Source organism: Choristoneura fumiferana, chromosome 6 (assembly GCF_025370935.1).
Source record: "Choristoneura fumiferana chromosome 6, NRCan_CFum_1, whole genome shotgun sequence".
NCBI classification, from domain to species: Eukaryota; Metazoa; Arthropoda; class Insecta; order Lepidoptera; family Tortricidae; genus Choristoneura; species Choristoneura fumiferana.
The window spans coordinates 20,601,144-20,628,673 of NC_133477.1; the positions used below are offsets into that span (position 1 = coordinate 20,601,144).

The 27,530-nt window shown below is 35.9% G+C and overlaps 1 protein-coding gene and 2 long non-coding RNA genes across 4 annotated transcripts in view; 1 reads left to right on the forward strand and 2 right to left on the reverse strand.

Annotated features, from left to right (window-relative positions):
• The window catches only part of LOC141429291 (uncharacterized), a 44,883-nt gene that overhangs the window by 15,523 nt on the left and 1,830 nt on the right, over positions 1–27,530 (reverse strand). The gene's annotated exons all lie outside the window — the stretch shown is intronic.
• Positions 3,104–4,820, forward strand: LOC141428752 (uncharacterized). The gene is made up of 2 exons (XR_012451461.1): positions 3,104–4,530; positions 4,627–4,820. It is a non-coding gene; the product is annotated as an uncharacterized lncRNA (long non-coding RNA).
• On the reverse strand, positions 12,054–17,694 carry LOC141429288 (uncharacterized). Of its 2 annotated transcripts, none has more exons than XR_012451511.1 (7): positions 17,515–17,694; positions 16,869–17,024; positions 16,128–16,229; positions 15,439–15,639; positions 15,265–15,327; positions 13,569–13,721; positions 12,054–13,463 (listed from the first exon to the last, which is right to left on the reverse strand). It is a non-coding gene; the product is annotated as an uncharacterized lncRNA (long non-coding RNA). The 2 variants fall into 2 exon arrangements; XR_012451512.1 differs by having other exon boundaries at positions 16,128–16,250.

The following is a 27,530-nucleotide window of genomic DNA, read 5'->3' on the forward strand; positions in this document are numbered from 1 at the left end:
CAACAAAAAGTACAGTCAGCAAAAAAAAGCTTGTATCAAAAATGTTTTTTTTACTAAAACTTATTACTATCTTTTATTTAACTTGCAATGTATGTAGTAGTATGTACGGTTGATACGAAATTATATCTACATCTATGCAGCCCACAAATTAGATCTTGTACCACTACCATGAGTTTACAGTGACCGTACTTGATAGCGACGGCGTAAATTATTATATGGAGAATTGTACAGTGCCTCTATAAATAATTTACGCCCTCGCTATCAAGTAAGTACGGTCACTGTAAACTCATGGTAGTGGTACCTAATGGTAGTGGTATTGGTCTCTATTGACGTTTGACGTTACATTATAAACAACAGAGCCAAATTTTATGACTCTATGCTAGCCATACCGTTCGTGCCCAATAATAAGAAAAAAACATACAGCGTAGGTAGTGAGATAGTACGTGTACGTAATAAATAATGAAACTTTCTGAGAATTTTAGAGCTGTTAGCGATCTTGAATGGGTCTCGACTGTCCCTTTCTATGTATATCATTATTGTGTCAACAAGTACATACCTTGTTTCCTTTTTGAATGCCGAATAACATTTTTATTGTCTTTTTTTTCTTCAAAATTCAAGTGACTTAAAAGGGTTCTAGACACCAGAATTGTTTTTTCTTTTTAGTTTTTAATAACGCAGTCTAGTTTTATGATAATTCGGGTTTTGTATCGTGTAGGTATGTACAGTCACCAGCATTAATATCTTTCACAGCGGAGCGTGCTAAAATATCTGACACGTCCTTCCGGCCCTAGAAATAGTCATATCAGATATTTATGCACGTTTGTTGTGTCAGATATTGGTGCTGGTGACTGTACGTGAGGTCAAATATGTGGTCTACCACCCTAAAGTTGATAATCGTTTGCATGTCATAAAACAATAAGGCCAATAGACATGTCTGTCAACTTGAAAGTTCGACTTCAGCGACATATTCATTTGATAGGAACATGTTTAAAAATTGATAGACCACTTTATTTTAGAGAAGCTCGATATTTCGGCACAGTTACCGAGACGACAACATAAACCCGAATTTAAAAATCGTAAAATTAGTAATGGCCGTGATAGTCTAAAACAAGTCTACAACATTGTGCAGTAGTTTTTTTGATTGCCATTATCATTCATCACATCTAACGCTAGATGTCGCTGTCCCGTGGCAGAACTGGGTAGCGTTGTGTTAAACAAGAATTCTTATCTGCATTATAGTACGGTCATTTAAGGCGTAAATCTGTTTAAAAAAAATATAATTTTTGAAGCCGAAGTTACTTAGCAATGACACCGGCCTTAATCAGCAACAAAAACACATCTCTCAAGACTCTATGTTCAATTTAGCTCTTAGCAATTTAGCGAAATAGCTCAACCCATCGCACGCTTCTCAAAATTTGTTTCCTTTTTTTTTGTTATTAAGTTAATTAATTGATTGCCATAAAAAGGTTGCCTGGAAGAGACCGCTCTTAAGCGACAAGGCCGCCTATTGCTTGCCTTGTAATTTTTATCTCTGTGTACACTCAAGGACTTTTATCCATGAGCCACCATGGAACCACTTCACAGTAATAATTGTATTGAATTGAATTGTATGATTACATACAATCCTACTTCCTAGTCCCTACTTATAATCCTACTAATATTATAAATGTGAAAATTTGTGAGTGAGTGAGTATGTTTGTTACTTCTTCACGCTTAAACGGCCCTCTCTTCGTGGTATAGATTATACACATTCACAACAAATCTAAATACATAGGTAGGCAATGGAGGGTCAGATATTTTCGTGGTGAAGAGGAAGCAATGATCGCTTATATCTTTCATAAATTCTGTATGTCTTGATGTTCTATTTTGTAATAATGAGGGCTAACGTTTTTTGTCTCACTAGATGGCGCACTGTTGCGTGAGGTTTTAAGTATGGCTTTCAAAGTCTGTTATAACGGGCGTGAAAACAAAGTTTAGATTAAAATCATATTTAATACACCTTAAAACCGTACCATAAAAATATCGAGCATGCCACAGTTTGCATAGACCACAGTTTTGTTCGGAAAAAAGGGAGGACAAAGGTTTCCGAAAGACAAAACTGTCTCAAAACACAGACATTCGTTGCCCCGGAACGCATATTTGCCATAATTAATTTCAGATATTGCAAAATATTCACAAAATGATTCTAATTTTAAATAAACCGCGTAGCTCACCTAAAAACTATGAGATTTGACATTTCGGAGACCTCACGCTACACTAGCGCCTCTAGTGGCGAATTCATACGCGATAGCCCTCATTAAGCAAGCCAGTGGGAATACACAACAACAACATATAAATAAAGTAACTATAACATTCACACAGAAGATGACTATTTAAAACTATTAAACTTTTGCCCACGGCATCGCCCGCGTGGAACTCGTTATCACACGGTGTTCCCTCGGTAACTAAGTGCATTTTTCTTAGATCAAGTACCTATCTATGTCACTCTCCACCCATGATCTATGGCAAAAATCACGTCGATCCGTCGCTCCGTTTCGACCACATTAAAGCGGACATGTGTGAAGTGAAGTGTCGAAGCTGGTGAGTTGAATGTTATGCCCCCAAATACTTAGCATAGGTATTCGACCATAGTTGAAAAAAAAACCGGCCGAGAGCGTATCGGACACGCCCAAGATAGGGTTCCGTAGCCATTACGAAAAAAAAACAAGTAATATTATGTGCGTTATAACACAATTAAAACACAACTTGTCTACAGTGCTACAGTCTTAAATTTTATTGGCTTTCAAAATCTTAATTGCGTGAAATCAAAGTTTGATTAAAATCATATTTAATACACCTTAAACCGTACCATAAAAATATGATTCATGCCACAGTGTTGCATAGCAGTACGCTAAAAAAGGAGGACAAAGGTTTCCGAATAGACAAAACTGTTAAACGCAGACATGTTGCCCCGGCCATATTTGCCAAATCAAAGATATTGCAAAATATTCACAAAATGATTCTAATTTTAAAAAAACCGCGTAGCTCACCTAAAAACTATGAGATTTGACATTTCGGAGACCTCACGCTACACTAGCGCTCTAGTGGCGAATTCATACGCGATAGCCCTCATTAAGCAAGCCAGTGGGAATACACAACAACAACATATAAATAAACTAACTATAACATTCATACAGAAGATGACTACTTAAAACTATTAAACTTTTGCCCACGGCATCGCCCGCGTGGAACTCGGTTATCACACGGTGTTCCCTCGGTAACTACGTGCATTTTTCTTAGATAAAAAGTACCTAGCCTATGTCACTCTCCGGCCATGATCTATGGCAAAAATCACGTCGATCCGTCGCTCCGTTTCAACCACATTAAAGCGGACATGTCTGAAGTGAAGTGTCGAAGCTGGTGAGCTTGGAATGGATGCCCCCAAATACTTAGCATACGTATTCGACCATAGTTGAAAAAAAAACCGGCCGAGAGCGTATCGGACACGCCCAAGATAGGGTTCCGTAGCCATTACGAAAAAAAAACAAGTAATATTATGTGCGTTATAACACAATTAAAACACAACTTACTACAGTGCTACAGTCTTAAAATCTATTGCGAGAAAAAGAGCGTATCTTCACAGCAATTACGTCCTTTTGTTGAGAAGCGCAGTTTTTCGGCAATAACTCAAAAACGGCATATCCGATCATGTTGAACCAATTTTCGTTGAAAGTATTTATTAAGCGTTATCTTTCCATATTTTTTGGATAAACGGTTTACAAGATAGAGGAGGGGGGGGGGGACACAATTTTTGCTACTTTGGGAGCGATTATTTCCAGAAATCTTCACTTAATCAAAAAAGTTTTTGAGAAACCTTACTATGTGTGTTAAAAGATTTTTTTTTTCAATTTTGTTACGTGTACCTATGGAGTGCCCCCCCTATAGATATTTATTTTTGTAATTTAACTACAAAACTAAATAGCGGCTTTGACAAGACATCTGTACTCCAAATTTTATTGATATAAGTACATCTTGTAGTTTTCGAGTAAAATGCCTGTGTCATACGGACGGACAGACATACAGACGGACTTGACGAAACTATAAGGGTTCCGTTTTTGCCATTTTCTTTTATAATTTTTCACAATTTTCAATATCGACTAACTTCTTAGATGATGTAGCTATACTTAGTCAGCGAACATGTATTTTTTTTTTAGTGCGAAGAGAAAAGTTGCTGTGATCCAGAACTGGCATGTCAAGATACGGATTATGGCTTCGGACTTCGGTGTTATGCACCAGAGAAGCCCTTGTGATTATATAAGCGTATATACGCTTGATAAATAAATAAATATTTAATAACAAATAAAATTGATTTTTTTTTCATTTTATTTTTAATTGTGACATAGTTTAATTTAATTTTATTTGACATTGTTTTTGAAACCGAACAGCTGTATTTTATGTAACTCGTGTTTTAACAAATAATTATTTTTATCTTTATCTTTGAATATTATGTATTATTAAGCAATGGTTGACTTTGAATATAAATAAATGTTAGTGTACAATACAATACAAAGACTCTTTATTGTACACCAGACATAGTAAGCGATACAGAAAACAAATTATTAAAATTACAAGGTGAGGTGAGGTGAGGTGTATGTTTTAATATATAATAATAAGTAACAAATTGTTTTATTAAATTTTATCTACTGTCACAGAATGAATAACTGTTGTAACCTTAACGCCGTTGGACTGTAATGTTCCATCTTATGTGAACATATATTAAGATATATGTATATAGATTTAAAATATATTTGTTTTATTAAATTAAATTATTTTATACACTATTGAGACTATTTCATTGTAAAGTTAAGTATCAATAACAAATTTATTATTAGATAAAATACTCGAATAAGATCACTGGCAATACTGACTGACGGATCGAGGAAGATTTCTGACTAAAACCCAATGACAGTTCATCTTGTGACAAACTATAAAACCGGCCAAGAGCGTGTCGGACACTCCCAAAATAGGGTTCCGTAGCAAGTTTAAAAGTAAAACTACTAATAATTCTCAAGCAAACTTAGCCGTTATACTTTTCCTTGAAAGTTTGATACATTTACTACCATTTCGAATTTTTTCAAATTTTTCCACTCACCGGTTTAGATTTTAGAGCGTCCCCCGCTCGATTTTATTGAAAATTTGCACTTTCAAGTTGAATATTTCGCAAACACATCGCTGAATCGAAAAATGGTCTTAGCAAACCCCTAATCAAATGGTTTTAAAAGATCTATCCAACGATACCAACACAAATTATAATGGGTAGGTACCTACCGAACAAACAATTTGGCTATAAATATAGAGCAAATAGTAGCTTTGAGTCTTATAATAGCTTTATAAGGTCTACAGTAATAGTTTTTGGTGACACTATGGAGCTGATTGAATACATTAGTCAACTGACGATAGTAAAATGATTTAATAGAAATAAGAAAAATATAATAGCTCGAAGCTGTAAAGTGGTGTTATAAGTTATCACGTTATAGATTGTAGTTGCAGCTATAGGGTGATTTTATCACTGAGTGCTCTTTTGGAGTGTCTACTAACGCGTCTTAACGTTGTCGCTCTGTAAGAGTGTTATGTTTACCTTCTAGTGCTAAATATCGCCTATAGTGTTAAATAAGCCGTAGGAAAATCCTAAAGCTACATAAAGGTTATAATGGCAATTCTAATAACTCCCAATGAGAGAGTGATATAATGGAGTTAGTGTACCCCGTTGAAACACTGTGTAGCTGTTTTAGCGTTTATGGTGCTATAAAAGAAATTGAAAGTACAGCTCTTTAAGAGCTTCAAGTTCTTTAAGAACGTTTGTGTGAATGTTACTTACTCTTAAAGCCCGTTTAAGATGTTTCATATGTAAGAGGCCCTATTATATGACCAAAACCTGTTTAACATGATTACTTGAAGCTAAAAGTTGGAAATTAGGTTTCGATACATCTTTTTTAACTCATACAGAACTAAACTCCATTGAAAGTTGTTAATAATCATTTTAAGTGTTTAAAATCGCTGCTATATTCTTATTATCGATGCAATAGAGATATCGAAATGATTAAGAGTTAAAGATAACAACGCCATTTTTGTTTACAAATAATAACCTTAAAATTCCAGACACGTCATGGAAACTAAGTTCAATTTACTGTAATACAGTCTTCAAAAATATAAGATCTAGTGACTTTAGTATTCCCATTTGAAAACCTAACCCGTTAAATTAACAATTCGAAAAAAAAATATTCTAAGGCGCTTGAAAATTGAGATGTAAAATACCACATATAATAACAGAAAACTTACAACCGCAATAGTTTTTCACGTATCTACATAAAAATAATTGATATTAAAATCACGCATTTACCGTTTTTAATGTCTTTCCCGTCGCCATTACAATATTATAGCACACAGCACTCGTGTTTTGTTATTAATGACACATGTTTATTTCCAGATAGAAATATTTCTATAAAATTGAATACAAAAGAGTACACTATCACGCAAAGAGTTTGTTTTCACCACTGTAGCTTTTTTGTTGCGCTTTAAGTGATATAAGAAAACGTTCTACAGGTTTCATAGAACCTTTGGCACAAGTTAAGGCTATTGTGGCTCTTTATTATCTCCTTTATGCGCAAGAGTTTGATTTCACCACTGTAGCTTTTTTGTTGCGCTTTAAGTGATATAAGAAAACGTTCTACAGGTTTCATAGAATCTTTGGCACAAGTTAAGGCTATTGTGGCTCTTTATTATCTCCTTTATGCGCAAGAGTTTGATTTCACCACTGTAGATTTTTTGTTACGCTTTAAGTGATATAAGAAAACATTCTACAGGTTTCATAGCACCCTTGGCACAAGTTACGGCTGTTGTGGCTCTTTATTATCTCCTTTGGTAATATGCGTCGCTACTAGTACTATTATACCACTTGTTTACTACTATTGGAGTTAATTCCTTCTACTAAAGAGCCTCTAAGTGATAACGTCTGTGCCAAAATCGGACTATAAGAGAGTTATAGCGTGCTATATCGCTAATTTTTAGGTCGTGCTAGAGCTATAGGATTTTAAAAGAACTAATAAACGGCGGTTATAGAGCTTATTCCTATCGCCAAATGTTAGTTGGGAAAACATTCAATTCAATAAAGGCTGTGCCAGGATAAGCTACTCTTAAGTGATTCTGCCCCCAGCGAGTTTCAGCTTGTAATTTTTTTAAATTTCAGCCCCCTAAACTTACACCTTTACTACTTACTTAGTTAAATAAATAAAAAATAAATATGATTTTTCTTTCATATTTTTTTTCCAGCCTACCGATTTTAACTTGCGTCACACATGTTGTACAAAGGATGATTATATGTCATAAATTATTTTCATATTCTCCGCAACCAGCTGAGCAAACATTCGAAAGTATATTGAAATTGGAACGCCACCTCAAACTGGTCGTTCAGCAGAAAAAATCCAGCTAAATAGTCCAAACGAGTAATCGAGTCCGAGAAATAAACACTAACAGCCTTATTCATAAAAAGTTAGAGCCTCCTTGAAGGCTCCTTGAAGGCCCGATGCTAAAAAACGTGATTCATAAACGTCTGTTAGCGCTAATCAGTCGATCAAGGCTCTGCTAAAGTTAGAGGACCGTAGACCCTCCTTTACCTCCCTGCTAAGTCACAAAATGGCCGCCACAAGTTTGAACAGCTGACTTTGACAAGAGCAAAAAACCATACCGAAGATATTTTTGAAGGGTGAAGTTACGCAAAGATTAAAAAAAAAACCAGGAAAATTTATTTTCAGGAATTTGTATTTAAAAATCTTTTAAATTAGGTACTTATTACTGCTACTTTACTACTTTACTAACAATAAATATGAAAAAAAAAAATAGGATGTTTAACATAATTACGGCTTTTTGCACAACATAAACATGCGGATTGGAAATGGCGGGAAAACAAAACATCTCGCTTTTATTTTTTCCTGCTATTTTTGCTGGGTTACCTAATGATTAGCCGACTATTTTTAGGCAGATTATTGATTTGCAGACAACGTTTCGCCGAGTAACGGTACGCCGATGAATTTGTACGCAGATGTATTGTTTCGCAGACTAACGTTTCGTAACTCAACCTTTAGCAGACTATTTACTTGGCATATGAGTCAGTAAGCCGAACAACTATTTACAGAAATTCGTTTAGCCTATTAATCACTACACATTTTGCACATTTGGTCGAACAACCTTTCGCTTTTGTAACGGTTGAACTATTCAGAGCGCATATCAACTTTTCGCATCTTTTCGTTTCGCATGGAGACTGGCATTCAATACCGTGAATATGTGTGGATTACACTATGGCCTTATTGGCACTTTTACACGCCGTGCTGACCGCGCATTCTTTATGATTTTTTATGTACCCTCACAAGTTTCAAACGTATAACGCAAGTAATAAACGTATTTTTCACCATCATTTGTATTTATTTTATATTGAAGTTTAAACAAACCAAGTCGCGATGCTAGCAGTTCGGTTCTGGCACTTTGCCGGCCGCTACCGCGGCACGCTCGCTTCGCTCGCTCAGCTCGTGCGTTGTTGGTCGCAATTCTACCTAACACTCCTCCTCGCTAACGCTCGTCGTCGCACCTAACTTCATTTTGATAAAACCTAGTATATTTATATAGTCAACTCAGTAAAATCCTACCTGTCGTTTGGCCGATTTTATCTACGCAGATTACGAAACAAAAATCGACTGAACATTAAATCTACTTAACAATATGAATGCCATGTGATAACTCTGCTTATCGTGTCTCGACGAACAGTTGTTCGGTTAACTGAAACAATTACGAAACAAACAATCTACTAAACGTAAATCTGCTTATCGCTATTCTTCCTACCGACTACTCGGCGAAACGAATAATAGGCGTAACGAAATTATACCAAACGTTGCTCGGCCAAAAGAAAAATCTGCCAACAGCTGTCTGCGAAACGAAAATCTGCGTAATGAAACTCGGCAAAACGACAGGTCACCATTTTGCTGTCACTGCTGTCATTTTTTTTTAATTATCGATGAGGCCATTTTTTGTCTTTGATTTGTCAAGATGGCCAACATAACGCGTCTAATCCGTCTATCAGCAGCTCAACAACTAGCAGACTGCTAGCAAGCGTTTATGAATCATACTTCTTGACAACCGTCTAACAAGCTTAATCAGTCTGCTAAGTAACAGACCGATCAAACCTCAATTAAGGATTTTTTATGAATAAGGCTGTAAGACGTTTCGTACTCAATCAACAGTCTGAAATGCGTCATTTTTCAGGCAGAGGTTAAGTGCGAAATGATTGACCCCCAAAAGTAGTCAACACACTTAGGTTACTTGGTCAAATCCAATTGCTCCAACGAATGTTAGGCAACAAACCTAATTCTAAGACCTAACAACTAACATTATACCTAAACACATATGGACCCACTGAGCAAGGTAACATTGCCTAAATGTTAACGAACGTTGCATTTGGAAGCTTGCAAGTTACATTTGCAAGGTTGTAACATTGTTGCAATGTTGTAGAAATTTTGTTGCAACCTTGAAAGTACCCACTTTCTAAGGTATTTTTGAAACGTTCATTTGCAAGTTGCAATAACATTCAAAGATAACGTAAAAGTAAGTTTCGAATTAAAGTTTCCTAGAACTTCTAGCGAGAAGTTATAGTAACTTTCAAATGAACGATTATTGTAACTTCATGAAAGTACCTTGCAGAAAGATATATGGAGAACGTTGAAGTAAGTTTCACTTTCAACCTTCAGGCAACGTTGTAGAAACGTTGTTGCAAGCTTGAAAGTACCCACTTTCTAAGGTATTTTTGAAACGTTTCATTTGCAAGTTGCAATAACATTCAAAGATAACGTAAAAGTAAGTTTTGAATTAAAGTTTCCTAGAACTTCTAGCGAGAAGTTATAGTAACTTTCAAATGAACGATTATTGTAACTTCATGAAAGTACCTTGCAGAAAGATATATGGAGAACGTTGAAGTAAGTTTCACTTTCAACCTTCAGGCAACGTTGTAGAAACGTTGTTGCAAGCTTGAAAGTACCCACTTTCTAAGGTATTTTTGAAACATTTCTTTGGGAAGTTTCAATATCCATAACAGGTATCATAAAGTAAGTTTCAAATTGAAGGTTCTTGAAACTTCCATAAGAATGTTACAGTAACTTTTATCTGAACGATTATTGCAACTCCACAAAACAACCTCGCAGGAAGATCTCTGGAGAAAGTTACGATAAGTTTCACTTTCAACTTTTTCTCAATGTTGCAGAAAAGTTGTAGAAAGCTTGAAAGTACCCACTTTGTAAGCCTTTTTCGCAACATTGCTTATATAAGTTTCAGTAAGGAGTATTTAGAACTTAAGTAAAGTTGTGTGGCAAACTTTCTGCAACTTTTAAACGAAAGTTACTTTGTTAAGCTGCAAGTATGTTTGTAATGAAAGGTTTCTGCAACGTTAAAATGAACATTTCTTTAACTTGTGTAGCGACGTTGCTGGTAAGTTTTGGTTTTAAGGTACTTGGTGAAGTTGCAGTAACATTATTTTGAAACATCCTTAAATCTTGCAGTTCCATATTATTTGTAATATTCAAATGAATGTTACATAACGTTAAAGGATTTTACAGAAAGTTACTTTGGTATTATTATTGTAAGTTTCAGGTAAGTACTGCCAGTAACATTATTTTGAAACATCCTTAAACGTTCCAGTTCTATGTTATTTGTAAGATTCAAATAAATGTTACTTAACGTTACTAAAGGATCCTACAGAAAGTTACTTTGGTATTATTGTTGTAAGTTTCAGGTAAATACTGCAGAATGTTGCACGTGAAAGTTACTGCAAGCTTCAGATGTTCAGTGCAGAAAGGTTGCAAATGTACAATTACTGTAAGTTTGAGATGATTAGTGCACTAGGTTGCACGTGTACAATTACTGTAATTTTCGTATAAAATGACAATGAAACTTGACGTTGAAACGTTAACTGCTGCTAAAAGTTATTAGCTGAATAATTTTGCAATGTCCTGACATATACAAAGTGCCAACCAATTTAAGAATCGCTTGACTTGCGATTCTAAAATTGGTAGGTAATTGTATAGGTCTGCACATTACAAAATTATTCAACTATTAAATTTAAACAACAGTTAACATTTCAACCATTTTACATGATTTTACATGAAAGTTACAGTAATTTTACACGTGCACTAATCATCTCAAACTTAACAGTAATTGTACACGTGCAACTTTCTGCACTGGACATAACATCTGAAATTACAAACTATCAGCAGCAACATTTTAAACTAGTTTCGACATAGCTACAAAAGTAACAAGAATTAAAAATAGTTATTAGGAATTAATAACAAACAACAATAATTACCAAATAACATTCAATTTCTTTATAAATAAAAACAAAAGATAGATTAGATACTTATTTTTATTACAAAATTTACGATTTACTATTAACAATTAAGCAAAAATATCCCGATATGGTTGTGGGCTTTACTGTCACTAAAGTAAGTATATTCTTAAGTTTAACAGCTTAACTGAGTACACAGGGTACAGGGGTAATTTTATACAAAATACAGTTATTCCTTGGCAAAAGAATTATGAGTTGAGCAAAGACGAGGGCTGATTAATATTCTTATAGCACAATGCAAAACAACAAAATCAAGCAAGCAAATTATTATTATGTCAATATAATAATCTATTCGAAAATAAAGCGTCGACAGGCAACCACTTCGTTAACGTGCATGTTTATTTAACACTTCAAAACCCACAACACAATAATTAAATTACATATAAACAACCAAAGGCCAAGCAGGCTTGTGAGCTGCAACAGGTATAAGGGATTTGTGATACTAAATGCACACTGCGATTCAGATAGCCCAGCATGTTGTGCGAACGTCTCATTTGCATTTTCTATATATTATCTCTTAAAACAGTACCATGACTGAGGGACTGACTGCTCAAACATGTCCATAAGTATTATACAATACAATACAAAGACTTTATTGTACACCAGAAATAGTAAGCGTTACAGAAAAACACATACACAGAGAGAAAATTACAAGGTATGCAATAGAAATTATGACTATGACTAGAGACTACCACTAAAACGTCAATGAATTATACAATATGAAACAGCCCAATTACTTAATTGCTCTGACAAAATTGGTTTATCAACTTGAGTTAATTGTGAAGATATGAACACATAACATGGTCTATAGTATAGACCAGTAGACTATACAGATGATCAATCCAAATGGGTCAGTTGGGAGAAATCAGAAACTATGAGATATAGCGAAACCTGTCCTTAGGAACCATGGCTTTCATTTTAGATTAAGGGGCTGTTTCACCATCCATTGATTAGTGTTATCTGACGGTTAAATATGATGCCGTCTCTATTTGTTTTGTTCGAATAGACGTAGATGGCATCATATTTAACTGTCAGTTAACACTAATCAAGGGATGGTGAAACAGCCCCTAAATAAAAATGACATTCAATTTTTTGATTTAAATCTCATACATAACCGGGAATCGAACCTGGACAAAATCTCTGTAAACTATGTTATAAATTCTGCAAATTTTTCCGTTGTTATTTTGAATTGTCTGAATCATAAGTAAAACATGTGTGTATTACATACAGTCTGTTCAATATAGGAATGGACAGAAGGAAAATAGGTTCTTTATAATGCACGCTTTAGGAAGTCATTTAATAAATTGCAATTTTTTTAGTATACGGTCTAAACTTAATTCTAATTAAAATATCGAAAACATCAATATTGGTTTCAATTATTCAGTAACTAACTGTTGCCCGCGACTCCGTTCACGTAGAATCCGTTTATTGCTATCCCGCAGGAACTATGCCATTTTCCGGGATAAAAACTAGGATTCTATGTCCTATCTTGTACCATCTGTATACCGAATTTCACCTAAATCGGTTCAACGATTAAGACGAAATGGTAGGTAACAAACAAACATACATACAATCTTACGCAATTATAATGAATGTTGGTGAGATTAGCTTTGCTATTTTTCATATAGTAATTTAAATACAATAGAAAACTTTCCTATTTTGTTAAAAACAAAAACGTCTTCCCATAAAATACCTAAAGAGGCAGAGGTAAAGAACATTCTGCAAGAATCGGAACGTTTATAATATTGCTGACTCAAGAAACATTCTGTAGGTAGCTACAAAGTAAAAAAAAAAAATGATGAATGATTCACACAATCCACAATAACAACGAAAAAATTTGCAGAATTTATAACAGTTTACAGAGATTTTGACCAGGTTCGATTATGTTATTTTCACGGACTATTTTTTTCTTATCCTGAATTACGCCATCAGTTGTGCTATTTCCAGATCATATCTTATTTTCCATGTCACTGTCTTCATCCTTACTGATGTCATTTAGTGTCAGGTCTTCCACACTCCATACTGCTTTCAGATGTCACTGTATCTAAAAAAAAAAAACGAATAATTGTTAGTGCTTTAATGTAACGCCATAAGTTCTGGTTTATTAATATCAACCACTTTGTTACCAAATTATTGAAAATAGCATTACCCGCATGTATTTCGTTCAATTCCTCTTCAATTGGTTTCATAGGGAGTGATGGAGGTGATCGATACTTTTTGTTTTTGGTAATTTTTCTTTTGTCTGACGAAGATGACGCCGTCTGCCTAGGTTTTTCCACAGCAAATGCTTCCTTCAAGTTAGCTAACAACCAAAAATAGTACATTATTGCAGAGGCCGGGAAAGTAGGGATTGTCGGCCAAGTAGATAAAGGGATACGAGGCTGGCAATCTCTTTTCACGCTTAGGTATTTAATGCTTTTCTCAAACATTGTCGGGAAATTAAACATCAAAATTCCGTCTGCCGCGGCTATGCAATTTTCCGGGATAAAAACTATCCTATGCCCTTTCCAGGATCTCAAACTATCTCCATACCAAATTTCATCTAATTCGGTTCAGCGGTTTATAACAGTATTTAAACTTCGCGGTTTATTTTTTCGAAGTAATGCGAATATTTCCGAGCATGTTTGAGAAAAAAAAACATTTTCTTACCTTAAGAACACATTATTAACGGCACCAGTAATGTGCACATGCATGTACAATTAAGATCACTAGAATAACATAAATAAATAAAAAATATTTTTCATCACACTTGCTCGTAACCAGTGTCGTAACATGCAGGCTACCTTGGTTGCAGCCCCCCAAATAAAACCCACGACCTTAATGTGCTTTTCATGAAACCCGTGGTCGGTAAATGAAATGAATCATTGCCCGTACTAATTTTCATGTCATGAAGCCCAAGGTCGGTAAATGAGTTTTTTCCTGCATGATGTGCTGCTGCTCCGTGCGCGCGCTGCTCACGCACGCCATGCACATGCTGCAGAGCGCTGCCAAGAGTGCAGCTAGCGGTTTCGGCAATTTTTAAAATTAGTTTTTCTTTTACAAATATACAATTTTACTCGCAAATGTGATGAAAAACATTGTATGTCGCACGGGCGGTACTAGAATTACGAACATCGACTCATACTCTCGTTCGTTATTCCTTATTTACCGCCCTTAAGACAATGTACCTACTATAAAAAAGATCACTAAAAATATGTTGCAATCAAACCAAATTATCAAGGTTACATATCAGAACACCTACCTAAAATTGTTAATTAACACATGCATTATGAATCACAATTTATGATGTGCCTTCTCCTTAACCACTAGATAAATAAGAGTAAAGTAAAGTAACCTAATCATAAAAAAAACATTTTTATACTAGCTTTTTTTGCTTATTGTACTTTCTGTTGACTGTACTTGCGTTGTCATCCAATCTACATATCTATACCAAGTTTGAAGTTGTTGCCATTAACCGTTGAAGAGTTCCGTGATGCGGAGACAATCCTGGCCGGACCACCAGGATGTCACTGCCAGATTATTGTATTGTCACCAGATTTACATATGTATGCTAAATTTCAAGTCAATCCGATTACTGGAAGTGGGTCAAATTAAGCTTCCAAGATTCCACACCCAGACAACATATGTACATATAGTCGAGTTCAGATATTTTTGATAAAATTTTTGCTTACAAGTTTATGAACTCGGCTGTATGTACATTACAAGTTATATAAAAGCTTTTAAAAAAACAATTTCAGTTTGGAAACCTGCTACAGTCAAGTTACCTTATTAGCATAATACAGTGTGCCTTCTAAAAACCCATAAAATAAATAAATACCCAACATCAATTTTTAAAAATCACTTACTTCGGAAAACAGCAGCATATATTAACTGTAGCATAAAACGGTGAGTGACTGCACGTTTTGGAGCTGAAAAGAAACAAAAGATTTTGTGATTCACACTAATTTTCCTTGAATTTATTGATATTACATTTTATTTTGTAGTGAATTACATGTAAATTCATGTAGTCTCATACTTACAATGTCCTATTATGCGAATGTCAATAAGTTATCCAATCAGCTTCTGGTGGTGTTGTTGGTGTTGTTGATTTATGGCTTTACTCTAAAAAAAATTTTATTTGCCCAAAGACATGTCTTTTTGTCTTCATTTAACCAGTTTCTTGGACAGACGCTTACATATTCATTATTCTCATATGAGAATATAATAACAGAATACGGCTTCTGAAAACAACATAAAAGATTCAATTTCCGAACAATTTAGTTCATACTCATCCATATTAATTATAAATGGTTTGACCACATCATCAATTAAGACATCTAACTGCATCATTCTGTCTTCTATTTTAATCACATGATCAAACTACCTGTTACCTTCTGCAGTTATTTATTGTCAATATTTCTATGTGCATATCAAAAATATTTATAAATAGTATATAGCTACGCAAATTATGAGATTAATAGTATCCAAATGTTGTTAAAACCTGAAGTATTAGCACTGTAGGTAATATGAACTTCTCTACTACAAAACAGTTTTAACCAAATATCTGTGTAGGTGAAATGAATATTGAGATGAAATTATTTATTTATGTGGTTGCATTTAATTTTAACTTTACAATATTTTGATTCCACTGGTGCCACTGTTGATGCTCATGGCAGCCAACATGTTAATAACCGCAGCAGTTTCATAAAATAACTACTTTCATACACACCTAAGGCCGGCAACGCGTCTGATATCCTGATGGTGCTGCGGATGTCTATGGGCGACGGTAATCAATTAACATCAGGTGAACTGTCCGCTCGTTTGTCCCCTCCTATTTATTACATAAAAAAACCTGAATTTACTTAATTGAAGTACTTAGGTTAAAAATAAATTAAAAATAAAAGCTTGTATCAACACAAGAGTGAGACGCAAACTAGGTAATATGATTTCCTTACACAACCTAGCGAAATATAATTTTTGAACTTCAGCCATTTTGTTAGTATTTCGTCACTTTTTTTTTCTGTGACTTGTTTATTCAGAACTACTAAAACTTAGATAAATGATTGGTCTCGCGCGCCAATCACATTCTTACCTCAAAATGAACTTTTGTTTTGCTAAAACAGCTATTTTATCGTCATTTATCGTAAAAAAGCAATCCCTGTAGTTTTATATGCTATCTCGAGGTGCTTTTAAAATAGCAGTTATAGTGAAAAAGGTGCATTTTGAGTTTAGAATGTTTAATTCAAATTAGACTGAACTTGCCGGTACATGATTGATCGATACAACTAAAACACCAAAATAAAACATGCTTATAAAATAAACAACAGAACATAACTGTAGCATGGGAATATATGATCTATTGTCAAATCTATAGCTTGCATGTTCAAAATACTATTTTCAATTCAACTAGGCAGGCACAAAGCCATGTCGATGTCGTTAGTAATAAGCATTTAGTAATAATTTAACTTACATCTTTTTCTGGTTTCTCCATTATTTTGATCTTCTTTTCATAACACTTCTTTATTGTAAAAATATTAGGCAGGCGTACGCCACACGCACGCACGCAAACACGCCACACGGTCGGTAAACAAATCAAAATGGCTGCTGGCTGGCTTGGCCTGCAGGGCTACTCCGAAACTCGAAACTCGAAGTTCGTGTCGTGCGGTCCCTCTGACACTTACACTGTTTGATACGAGAGCGAGAGGGACCGCACGACACGAACTTCGAGTTACGAGTTTCGTAGTAGCCTTGCTGGGCTCGGCGGGCGACGACGCACGCGGACGCGAGTGACACTCTTTCCCGGCCCGGATAACACCGACATGGAAATACCGGCCCTGTTTTTTGTGTTTACGCCCTTAGAAACTGACAGGAGCTTCTATGGGCGTGTACACGAAAAACAGGGTCGGTATTTCCAACCCGGTAATATCCGGGCCGGGAGTATATATAGAAGTAGGTAGCGAGTCGGAATGAAAACTGTTAAAGTGCGTTACATTACAGAGAAATTTTGATAAAGAAATGTACAGCGGTTAGTAATTTAGTTGCAAGATTAGAAACGGATTTATGGATGGAGTTAGTTGATAGCGAGCGGGCACGAGAGTTGATAGTTGCGAGCAGACAGTGAGAGCAGCGTGCGTTCCGCGCGGACGAGGACTCGGCAACTGGCGGCGCGCGGCCTCGGCGTGAGCGTGAGCGCCGGCACCTCTCCGCCCTTCCTTCATTCCCCCCCGCAGGCAATAGTGCGGGGCGTAGCTTGGTAGTCTTGCATAGTGCTGTGCCACAAAAGTATCACCCGGCGACGCGACGCCCCCGGTTTTGCCAACTTGCCAGATCGAATTCGAATTCGAAATTCGGAGATATTAGGTACGTCCAAAAAACAATCGATCGATCGAGAAAAAAACCATTAGACTAGAGATGCTCATTTAGTACTCAATTAATTAACTCTAACAGATTACGAGTACAAAAAAACTGACTTATGTTTTGTTAGTTTACAGAGTTATTTCCATGTTCCCGTATCGGACTATAAAGCCGGACACTGTTCAGGATTTTTAATCTCTTTTATCTCTTGTCCGGCCGCGGGCTGGCCAAATTTGACTGACTGCGTCCGGCCCGCCCGTACGGCTTTTGTTAGGCTTTTAAAACCTGATCAACCTACAATATCGACACGTAGAAATCAATAACGGGTTAGAAACTTTAATTTGGTATGATTATAATGTTAGCTCTTATAGCACAACCAATAAAAAAAGTTTGAAAACCGTTAATTTGTAGTTAGGTAACTACATCACAAAAAAATACTTTTTGCGATTATAAACTTATTTGTACTTGATTGATATACTAACTGCGACCTATGGTGGTGATGCATCAGGACAACAGTTTTCCAACGGTAAAGTTAAGTTTGTCCTTCAGTACAGTTTAACTATTACTTTTCGTTAGAGCAATGGTAATAAAAAAAAATGGTAAAAATTGTACGGAACCCTCGGTGCTCGAGTCCAACTCGCACTTGACTGTTTTTTAATAAGGTGCATTGGGGTATATATATATATATATATTGGATCACAGAATAAATCAAAATTACACACGGTGCTGCTCGCCAGTTCTGTTAGCTCGAACTTGGCTTGACAGGCTGTGTCTAGATATATTAAGTAAGTACTTAATAGTTTTTGGATTTTATTACAATACGTATTATATAATTAAAATCACGCGTACGTGGATGACCGACCGACAGCACGCGCACACAGCTGTTTGTGTGACACGAGTGTCGCGCCACGCTCGCTATAGATTGAGTAGGTACCTACCTACATTGTATGTATAATATAGATCAGGGGCGCTACTCCGAAATTCGAAAATCGAAGTTCGTATCGTATCGTCCCTCTCACTCTCGTGTCAAATCATATTAGCGTGAGCGGAACGGCACGAAATGAAGTTCGAATTATGCACTTCGTAGTTAGTAGGGTCTCTGGGATGTTATGAAGCTCCGTATCCGTAACCGAAACTATCGGATATCCGAAATAAAAAACTATCCGTAGCCGTAACCGAATCCGATAAGTATAAAAGTTTCTGATAGTTTCGGATAGGGGCGGAGTCAAAATGCGACATGTTGTGACAGGTTTTTTTTTGCCCTGCCGAGCCGACAGAACAGCCGGCGACTTCTGCATCTATTGTATATTAACTAATACAATAAAATTAAAGTCAAGTCATCTACATTCCTATTAGAAAGCAAACTCTTTATTGTGCAAAATACAATAAAAATACAAAATTATACGAGTACTTAGGTGTTTAAGCCTTATAGTTTGTAGGTACCTATAGGTCTTATTTGTTTTTTTTTGTAATTTTTTATTGTATTCTATTTATTCCTATTTGTATTTTACTTTTACTTCCTTAAAAATACAATATCCGTAACCGAAACCGAAACTAACGGTTAATCTATAATAATTTAACATCCAGCGCCGCGCTTCGCGCCTACAAAGCCGCGAAAAATTGCGAATACCTACGTAGCTACCGCTTGTCTTTAAGAAATTATTATAGATTTCGTCATTATTATACGCACTAAAACCGAAGTCTTAAAGATTGTAACGTACTCCTCTCCGCCGCCTCTCTATAGATTGTACCTACCTAGAGATTATAGATTGCAAACACAAATGGTATAGGTAGATTCATTCACGATGACGCGTGCCGTGGTTCTTATTACAATGTCATTAATGTCTAATTTTGACAAAAATCATGCGTCCTCGTGGATGGCACTAGGTATAGATAGATATACTTTTAAACACGCTCTTATTAGCTTCACCTGTTGTAACTTGTTACTAGGGACCAACCGCCGATCATATCGTGTCCTTGGTCGGGTTAATTTAAAAATGGACGGACAGTGTAGGAATCGGTTGACCCGACCGATATTTGGTTGATGTCAATGGCCTTGGGGTCGCGCGCGAGCGCATCCCTCGCGACAGGCCTTGGGCTGTGTCCGTGGTTAGGGTTGCCAACTATACTGTTAAAAACAGTAATAAACTGTTTTTCACTATTAAAATACTTTTTACTGTTGAACTAAAGCATGCAAAATACTGTTTTCAGCATCACACTAAGTCAGTGCCGCATAGTTACAATAGCGGTGTTTCAGAACGTATCTGTTAATTTATCTTAGTTTTAGTTTTGATTCTGACGAGATTTATGAGGCTTTTAAAAATGATACTAAATTGATAACTTGTGCGAGAAGTACCCATATATTTATCCTTAAAACATTAAAAGAAGAAAATACTGTCCATTTTTTAACCGACTTCAAAAAAGGAGGAGGTTCTATGTTCCAATGTTTGTATTTTTATAAGCATTTATTTAGTTTTAGTTTCACCTGTCCCGTTGTGTCTGTCTGTAGTCAAATCTTGCAAGTTAAATTCGAAGAACTTCCAGTAGTCGGATTGACTTCAAATTTGGCATACTTATGTAAATCACGTGACAATACAATAATTTAGTAGTGGCATCCTGGTAGTCCAGCCAGGATCGTCTCCGCAGGATGGAACTCTTCAACGGTTAATAGCATCGACTTGAAATTTGGTAGGTATGCAATTATAATGTAGTTTGAGTGACAATGCAAGTACAGTCAACAAAAAGTACAGACAGTCAGCAAAAAAAAGCTTGTTTTAAAAATGAAATTTTTATGGTTAAGTTATTCTAAAATACTGTTTATTTCTCTTCTCAGACCTACAATTACTACTATACTATTACTTGTAAAAAAAAGTTGGCAACCCTATCCGTGGTACCACCGACCGTGTAGAACGAATGCAAAAATTGGTTGACCCGACCAAGGACGCGATGGTCGGCGGTTGGTCCCGACCGTGTAGAAGGAGTTTAACTACCTAAGTACATTACTTTGTAATAGTTTGTAATATAACTAACTACATGTAGGTACTAGGTATTGTAATCAAATCTTGCAAGTAAATTTTAACCTACTTCTAATACGGTATTTGACTATTTTGTATATATTTTAAGTATAAATTAAAACTACACAATGCCTGTTATCGAATAGAGAAAAAAATATTAAGCTATACCTTAACAAATAACAAAGTTATAAAGCTTTGAAATTCAAGATTAGACAGAGAAAGACATACTGGCATGTGACGTCACACGCCAGTAGCGCCATACTTATTGCATAGAGGAAAGCGTTTGAGAAGGACAGGTATATTGATTTTTCAAAAAAACACTATAAATCCAATTTTCAACCGATATAAGTTCTCTTCGCTAAACACTGTATATACATCTATATTTTCATAATAATATTAAAGATACCTACTTATGGCAAATTCAGGAGTTGTCAAATACCGTATTGTCGTATCGATTTGAAACTTTGCAGTTATGCGTAGTTCTGATGACAACGCAATAATATGGTACCATCGAGCTGATCTGATGATGGAGCCAGGAGCTGGATAGTGGAACTCTTCAACGGCTACTTACTAGTACTTACTAAACCTTCGACTTTGGGCTCATTAGATTCTTTTTTTGACAAGTCCCATGCCGCTTAGGTAGGTAGGTACGTTACGCTTAGTAACGAGGGTTTAATGATAGAGCCAGGAGCTGGATAGTGGAACTCTTAAGTTTTAAGGCTAACAAGTTAAAATAAAATATGTAGGTAAGTACCTACGTAGATTTCATTTGTAACAACCTCGATTGGTTGTACGCAGCGCACCTCATCGTTGCTCTGTCTAGACGGCCGAGTTTAGTGACTATGTTCTTTGACTTTGACCTAGGTACATACAATAGCAATTGTATCTATACAATACTTTTGTCCTGCTTTTTGTTCCCGAAATCGCCAACCAGTTACTTACGAAAAAGTTTAGAAGTACATTTCATGTATATGTAGAATTTTCAACCTTATTCATTGTTGAGTAGGTTTAAAATGGCCTTAGAGAAAAATAGCGTATTCAACCTTTCTGTTCAGTATGTCAAGACCTGAGTGTCGGGTGGTTGTAAAATGTTTTTTTTAAAACAGGTTTTAAAAAAAAAAGGTTTTTTAAAACAGGTTGTGAAATGATTTTTTTAAAACAGGTAAGTATTTAAAACGTTGCTGTATGATTGCGGTTGTAAGTTTCAAAATATTAAACGAGCAATGTTACAACAATATTACACAAGTAACTTATAGGTACATTAATCACGCTACTTTTCTGTAACAATGCACAAGTCATGCATGTCTGAAAAAATAAAAAATCAAGCTGCGGTAGCTTACGTGGAAGTTTTTTTGACAACGTACATTAAACGCCAGAATTTAACGTTGCAGGAACATCATCGTTATAATGTTTTTAAATGTTTCAATTTAAAGCTTAGGGCAACTTAACATGAATAATGTAACAAAACTAACTTTGCAGCAAAGTTGCATATGTAAATTTCACTAACCATTTGGCGGTAGGTTACTGTAACTTTTAAATATAACATTATATTTCAAAGGTTGCTGCATGATTGCGGTTGGAACTTTCAAAATATTTAACATGCAAAGTTACAACAATATTGCGCAAGTAACTTATAGGTACATTTGTCACGCTACATTGCAAAAACATTGCTCAAGTAATGTTCGAAAACGTTACAATTTTAAGTTGTGGTAGCTTACGTGGAAGTTTTTTTGGCACCGTACATTAAACGCCAGAATTTAGCGTTGCAGGAACATCATCGTTGTAACGTTTTAAAAGGTTGCAATTTAAAGCTTAGGGCAACTTAACATGAATAATGTAACAAAACTAACTTTGCAGCAAAGTTGCATATGTAAATTTCACTAACCATTTGGCGGTAGGTTACTGTAACTTTTAAATATAACATTATATTTCAAAGGTTGCTGCATGATTGCGGTTGGAACTTTCAAAATATTTAACATGCAAAGTTACAACAATATTGCGCAAGTAACTTATAGGTACATTTGTCACGCTACATTGCAAAAACATTGCTCAAGTAATGTTCGAAAACGTTACAATTTTAAGTTATGATAGCTTACGTGGAAGTTTTTTTGGCACCGTACATTAAACGCCAGAGTTTCGCGTTGCAGGAACATCATCGTTGTAACGTTTTAAAAGGTTGCAATTTAAAGCTTAGGGCAACTTAACATGAATAATGTAACAAAACTAACTTTGCAGCAAAGTTGCATATGTAAATTTAACTAACCATTTGGCGGTAGGTTACTGTAACTTTTAAATATAACATTATATTTCAAAGGTTGCTGCATGATTGCGGTTGGAACTTTCAAAATATTTAACATGCAAAGTTACAACAATATTGCGCAAGTAACTTATAGGTACATTTGTCACGCTACTTTGCAAAAACATTGCTCAAGTAATGTTCAAAAACGTTACAATTTTAAGTTGTGGTAGCTTACTTGGAAGTTTCCTTGGCAACGTTGATTTAACGACAGAATTGTAAGCTGCAGGAACTTTACCGTTGTAACGTTTAAAATGTTTCATTTTAAAGCTTTAGACAACTTAACAGAAGTAATGTAGTAAAACTAACCTTGTAGCAAAGTTGCACATATATATTAAGGTAACTATGATGTGAAACGTTACAAAAACGTTTCTATTATAACGTTACGCTTGAAACATTGCAGTAAGATTGCGTTTGCAACTTTCAAATTGTTAAGCATGCAAAGTTACAATAACGTTATAAAAATAACTTACAGTAAGTTTGATATGGCACTTTTAGGCAACATTTATTTTGTAACGTTTTATTTGCAAGGTTGCTGCAAGATGCGGCAACATTGCATATGTGGCATTCAAACTCCTTGATAATGTATGTTTTGGCAACTTTCTGGCAAGGTTCGTTGGCAACGTTGATATTGTGAGCTAGATCAACATTGCAGCGATGTTTCGGTAAGGTTTGTGCTTAGTGGGAATACTAAATAAATAATCCCATATTATAGACATAAAGAAATACGACATCAAATATAAACAATGCTCAAAGTGAAAAACATCGTTTATGCGATACGAACGAAAACAGACAGACATACATACCAAAATTAGGTACGGTCAGCAACACAGAATAGCGAATGAACCAACGACAACGACAACAAATATTAGCATAAAACACCCGAGGAAAAGTTCAGGAGATACAATGAAAACGGACAAACACACATACAAATATTAGGTACGGTGACAACATATCCCAAATATCTGAGCAATTCACATTTTTTTAATTTTACAGTTAGCCCAGCTTCCTTGAGCCTATCACGAACTACGTAGCAACCGCAGATGACTATCAAAGTCACGTGATACCAAGATCAGATCATCAATGTACCCAAACACGAAATCCTCTGACTCTGTATTCAAAGTTAACAATCATGTCCGTCAACCTCTGCATCTCGGACGCAGCGTTCGTCAAACAAAAAGGCATTCGAACTAACTCAAACAAACCACGTTGGGGCACAATAAAAGCGGTCTTTTCACAACTAGACTTATCAGCGAGAGGAATCTGCCAAAAGCGCTTCTAAAATCAAGTGAGGTCATTATACTTAGCACCGGGTAAATTGTCGAGAATATCCTGAATTCGAGGTAAAGGATACGAATCCCGAACTGTAACGTTGTTGAGTTTCCTACTGTCCACACAGAAACGTACTGAACCATCTTTTTTTGTGACCATGACAACCGAGCTAGCCCAAGGTGACCGTGAAGGAAGAATAACACCCATTTCCAACATCTTATCGATCCTTTCATTGAGGATCTTTAGCTTTACCGGAGACAGTGGGTAATAGCGTTGCCGGATAGGTGGACCAGTAGTTTCAATTTTGTGAGAAAGCCAGAGTAGTATAATATTTGGGCATTCTGCCCACATATCATTTGATCGGGCGAGATTACGCCCTCTCTCACTTGTTGTGATCCAGATGCCCAATACTGATAAAGTGCTCTTTAGCACGGGCGAGCAGGAAATAGGTACGGCGAATATTTGAAGGTAAAAGGTTGTGGCACCAACTAGCGGCACTTCAACACAACGACTCCACAAAGGCACTGGTAATATAGCACAAAAACCAAGACTGATCACTGGATATTATTCATCATGTCAGCCGAAAGACGTCCACTGCTGGACATAGGCCTCCCCCAAGGCTCTCCACTCAGACCGGTCTTGTGCTTTCCGCATCTACCGCGATCCCGCGATCATAACCAAGTCGTCGCTCCATCTTGTTGGAGGCCTACCGACAGCTCGTCTCCCAGCTGGATATTATATATAATAAAAAAATCACTTCAATACAGCCAGCGATGTAAGCTCCGCACTCAGCAACAAATGTTCAAGGAATGACCCCGAAACAAAAACGCCAAAAGAACAATCAAAACACAGAATTTGTTTTTCAATATTCAAACCAAAAATCAACTACATAGCATTAAAACACTCATGCAGCGTTGTAATGCTGCAGTAGGTATACGTGTGTTCATGTACACCATCTATTAAATTACAGAAAAAACATGTTTACTTACTTACAAAAATCTACAATTGTTTGAAAAATGTCGCGGACAGATTAGTGTGGGTAAAAAAGTAAATTGGCCCAAATAAGACTGAACAACAAAAATAAAAGAAAACCAAAAAACACAAACATGAAAATACATACACGATTTTGTAAAGTTGTTAAAGCTTAGACAAGTATGCAACAAGTTAGTAAAATGCACATTCTATAAACAACTCGATAGAGTACCTACTTATTTTAATTTTGGGGGGAGTTGTGGGTTGGTTCCTGTTTGCATAACTACGTCCATTTGGCTATGATCCGTTATGGCGACAAAATATAAAGAGAACTGACGTCATGGCGGTTTTTTTACGGTTAGTGCTATCTATTCTATTCTTTGCCCTATTGACCCCACACGACCATATCAGCTAGGTTCGAAAGGGTTATCATCCATTTATAATTTAGAATATTGACGGTGGAAAGCATAAACGCTGTAAGTGCTGTAACCCAAAATGTGTAAAGCTTACACCAGAGCCAAAAAACTTAAAATTTACTAAAAAATCATAACTCATGATCCTTTTGGCCTAAAAAACCATTCTTTGGGAATTGATGTATACCTATTTGGCTAGGCTATCATTCTCTTGGTAAAAATCTTCTCTAAAGTAGTCAGCAAAGAAGTTTTGGTGGGTTACAGCATTTGAATATTTTGTTTTAAACCACGAAAACGCAGTTACATCTATACACTAATGTATGAAATAGTAGAAAGTGTATTTTTTTGGGAAAGCATAAATGTCGTAATTGGATAATGTACAGGGAGTCTACCACGCTCTCTTAATACGATTCAGGCTCTAAACTGAACTGCATCGCTATTTCGTTTCGTACCACGACGTTACTTTTGTTTGCGATTCAGTTCAAGCACGGTTCAGCGACAGCGATACAGACATTTTCATTCACCACTTCAAGCGGTTTTCGTACCATGACGCTTAACTTGAGTGGGAATTGAATCGCTTCAGTGTCAAATTTAGCGATTCAGTATAAGTTACTCATTCTGACAATTCTTTTGGAATTTTAAGTGTTTTAAATAATAAATAAATAAATAAATAAATAAATATCACGGGACAATTCACACCAATTGACCTAGTCCCAAAGTAAGCTTAGCAAAGCTTGTGTTATGGGTACTAAGCAACGGATAAATATAATTATATAGATAGATACATACTTAAATACATAGTAAACACCCAGGACCCGAGAACAAACATTCGTATTTTTCATACAAATATCTGCCCCGACACGGGAATCGAACCCGGGACCTCAAGCTTCGTAGTCAGGTTCTCTAACCACTAGGCCATCTGGTCGTACAATGTTTTACTTGGAATATTTTTAAATTTCAAGAACTTTTAAACTTTTATTCAAGTTTTATAATTTTTCATAGGTACGACATGGTGCTTCTTAACTCCTCATTGATAAAACTAATTTTTCAGTGAGAAAAGATACTCTTGGATTCATAGATGACAGTGTGTATACTGGTCTTGGATTAGTGACAGCGTAAACATTTTACCTAATTGTAATCAACACAACGGTTGCTATGAACACTGAATGACATAGAGTTATATGGTTTTCTAAAATAAAGAGGTTTTAGTATACAATATTTGGTTTGCATATAGCGGCATCCCTTTCGCGACTTAGCGTTTCAGTTTTGGACCAGAGACAATATCGGTCTTTCATTCACTTGTAAACCATTGAGACTCAGCTCTGAGAAATAAACGTCGTGTACCAATTTCGACGATTCAGTTTAGGTGCCTAAATTGAACTGCTCTGCAGAGCTACTACGAAACTCCAAACTCGAAGTTTCGTGTCGTGCGGTCCCTCTCGCTCTCGTATTAAATAGTGTAAGTGTCAAAGGATCGCACGACACGAACTTCGAGTTTCGAGTTTCGTAGTAGCCCTGCTGCGTTTAGAATAGAATAGAATAGAATAGAAATATTTATTCGCTTTCGCACAAAATATAATAAAAATACATTAAAGAAAAAATAAAAAACAACAATATGCGAAATCGCGAAGCGGTCCCAGCTCAGCATAGTGTTTGGATCTAGACATGGGTAATCTCGACTCCGCGAAGTGATCCGACTCACTAAATCCAGCTCCGGTGGCGGTACCGAATCCGCTTATTGAATCCGACTCCTTTATTGACTCCGGTTCTTTGACGAGTACCTACTTATAGTTTATCTATGGCCGATCCGG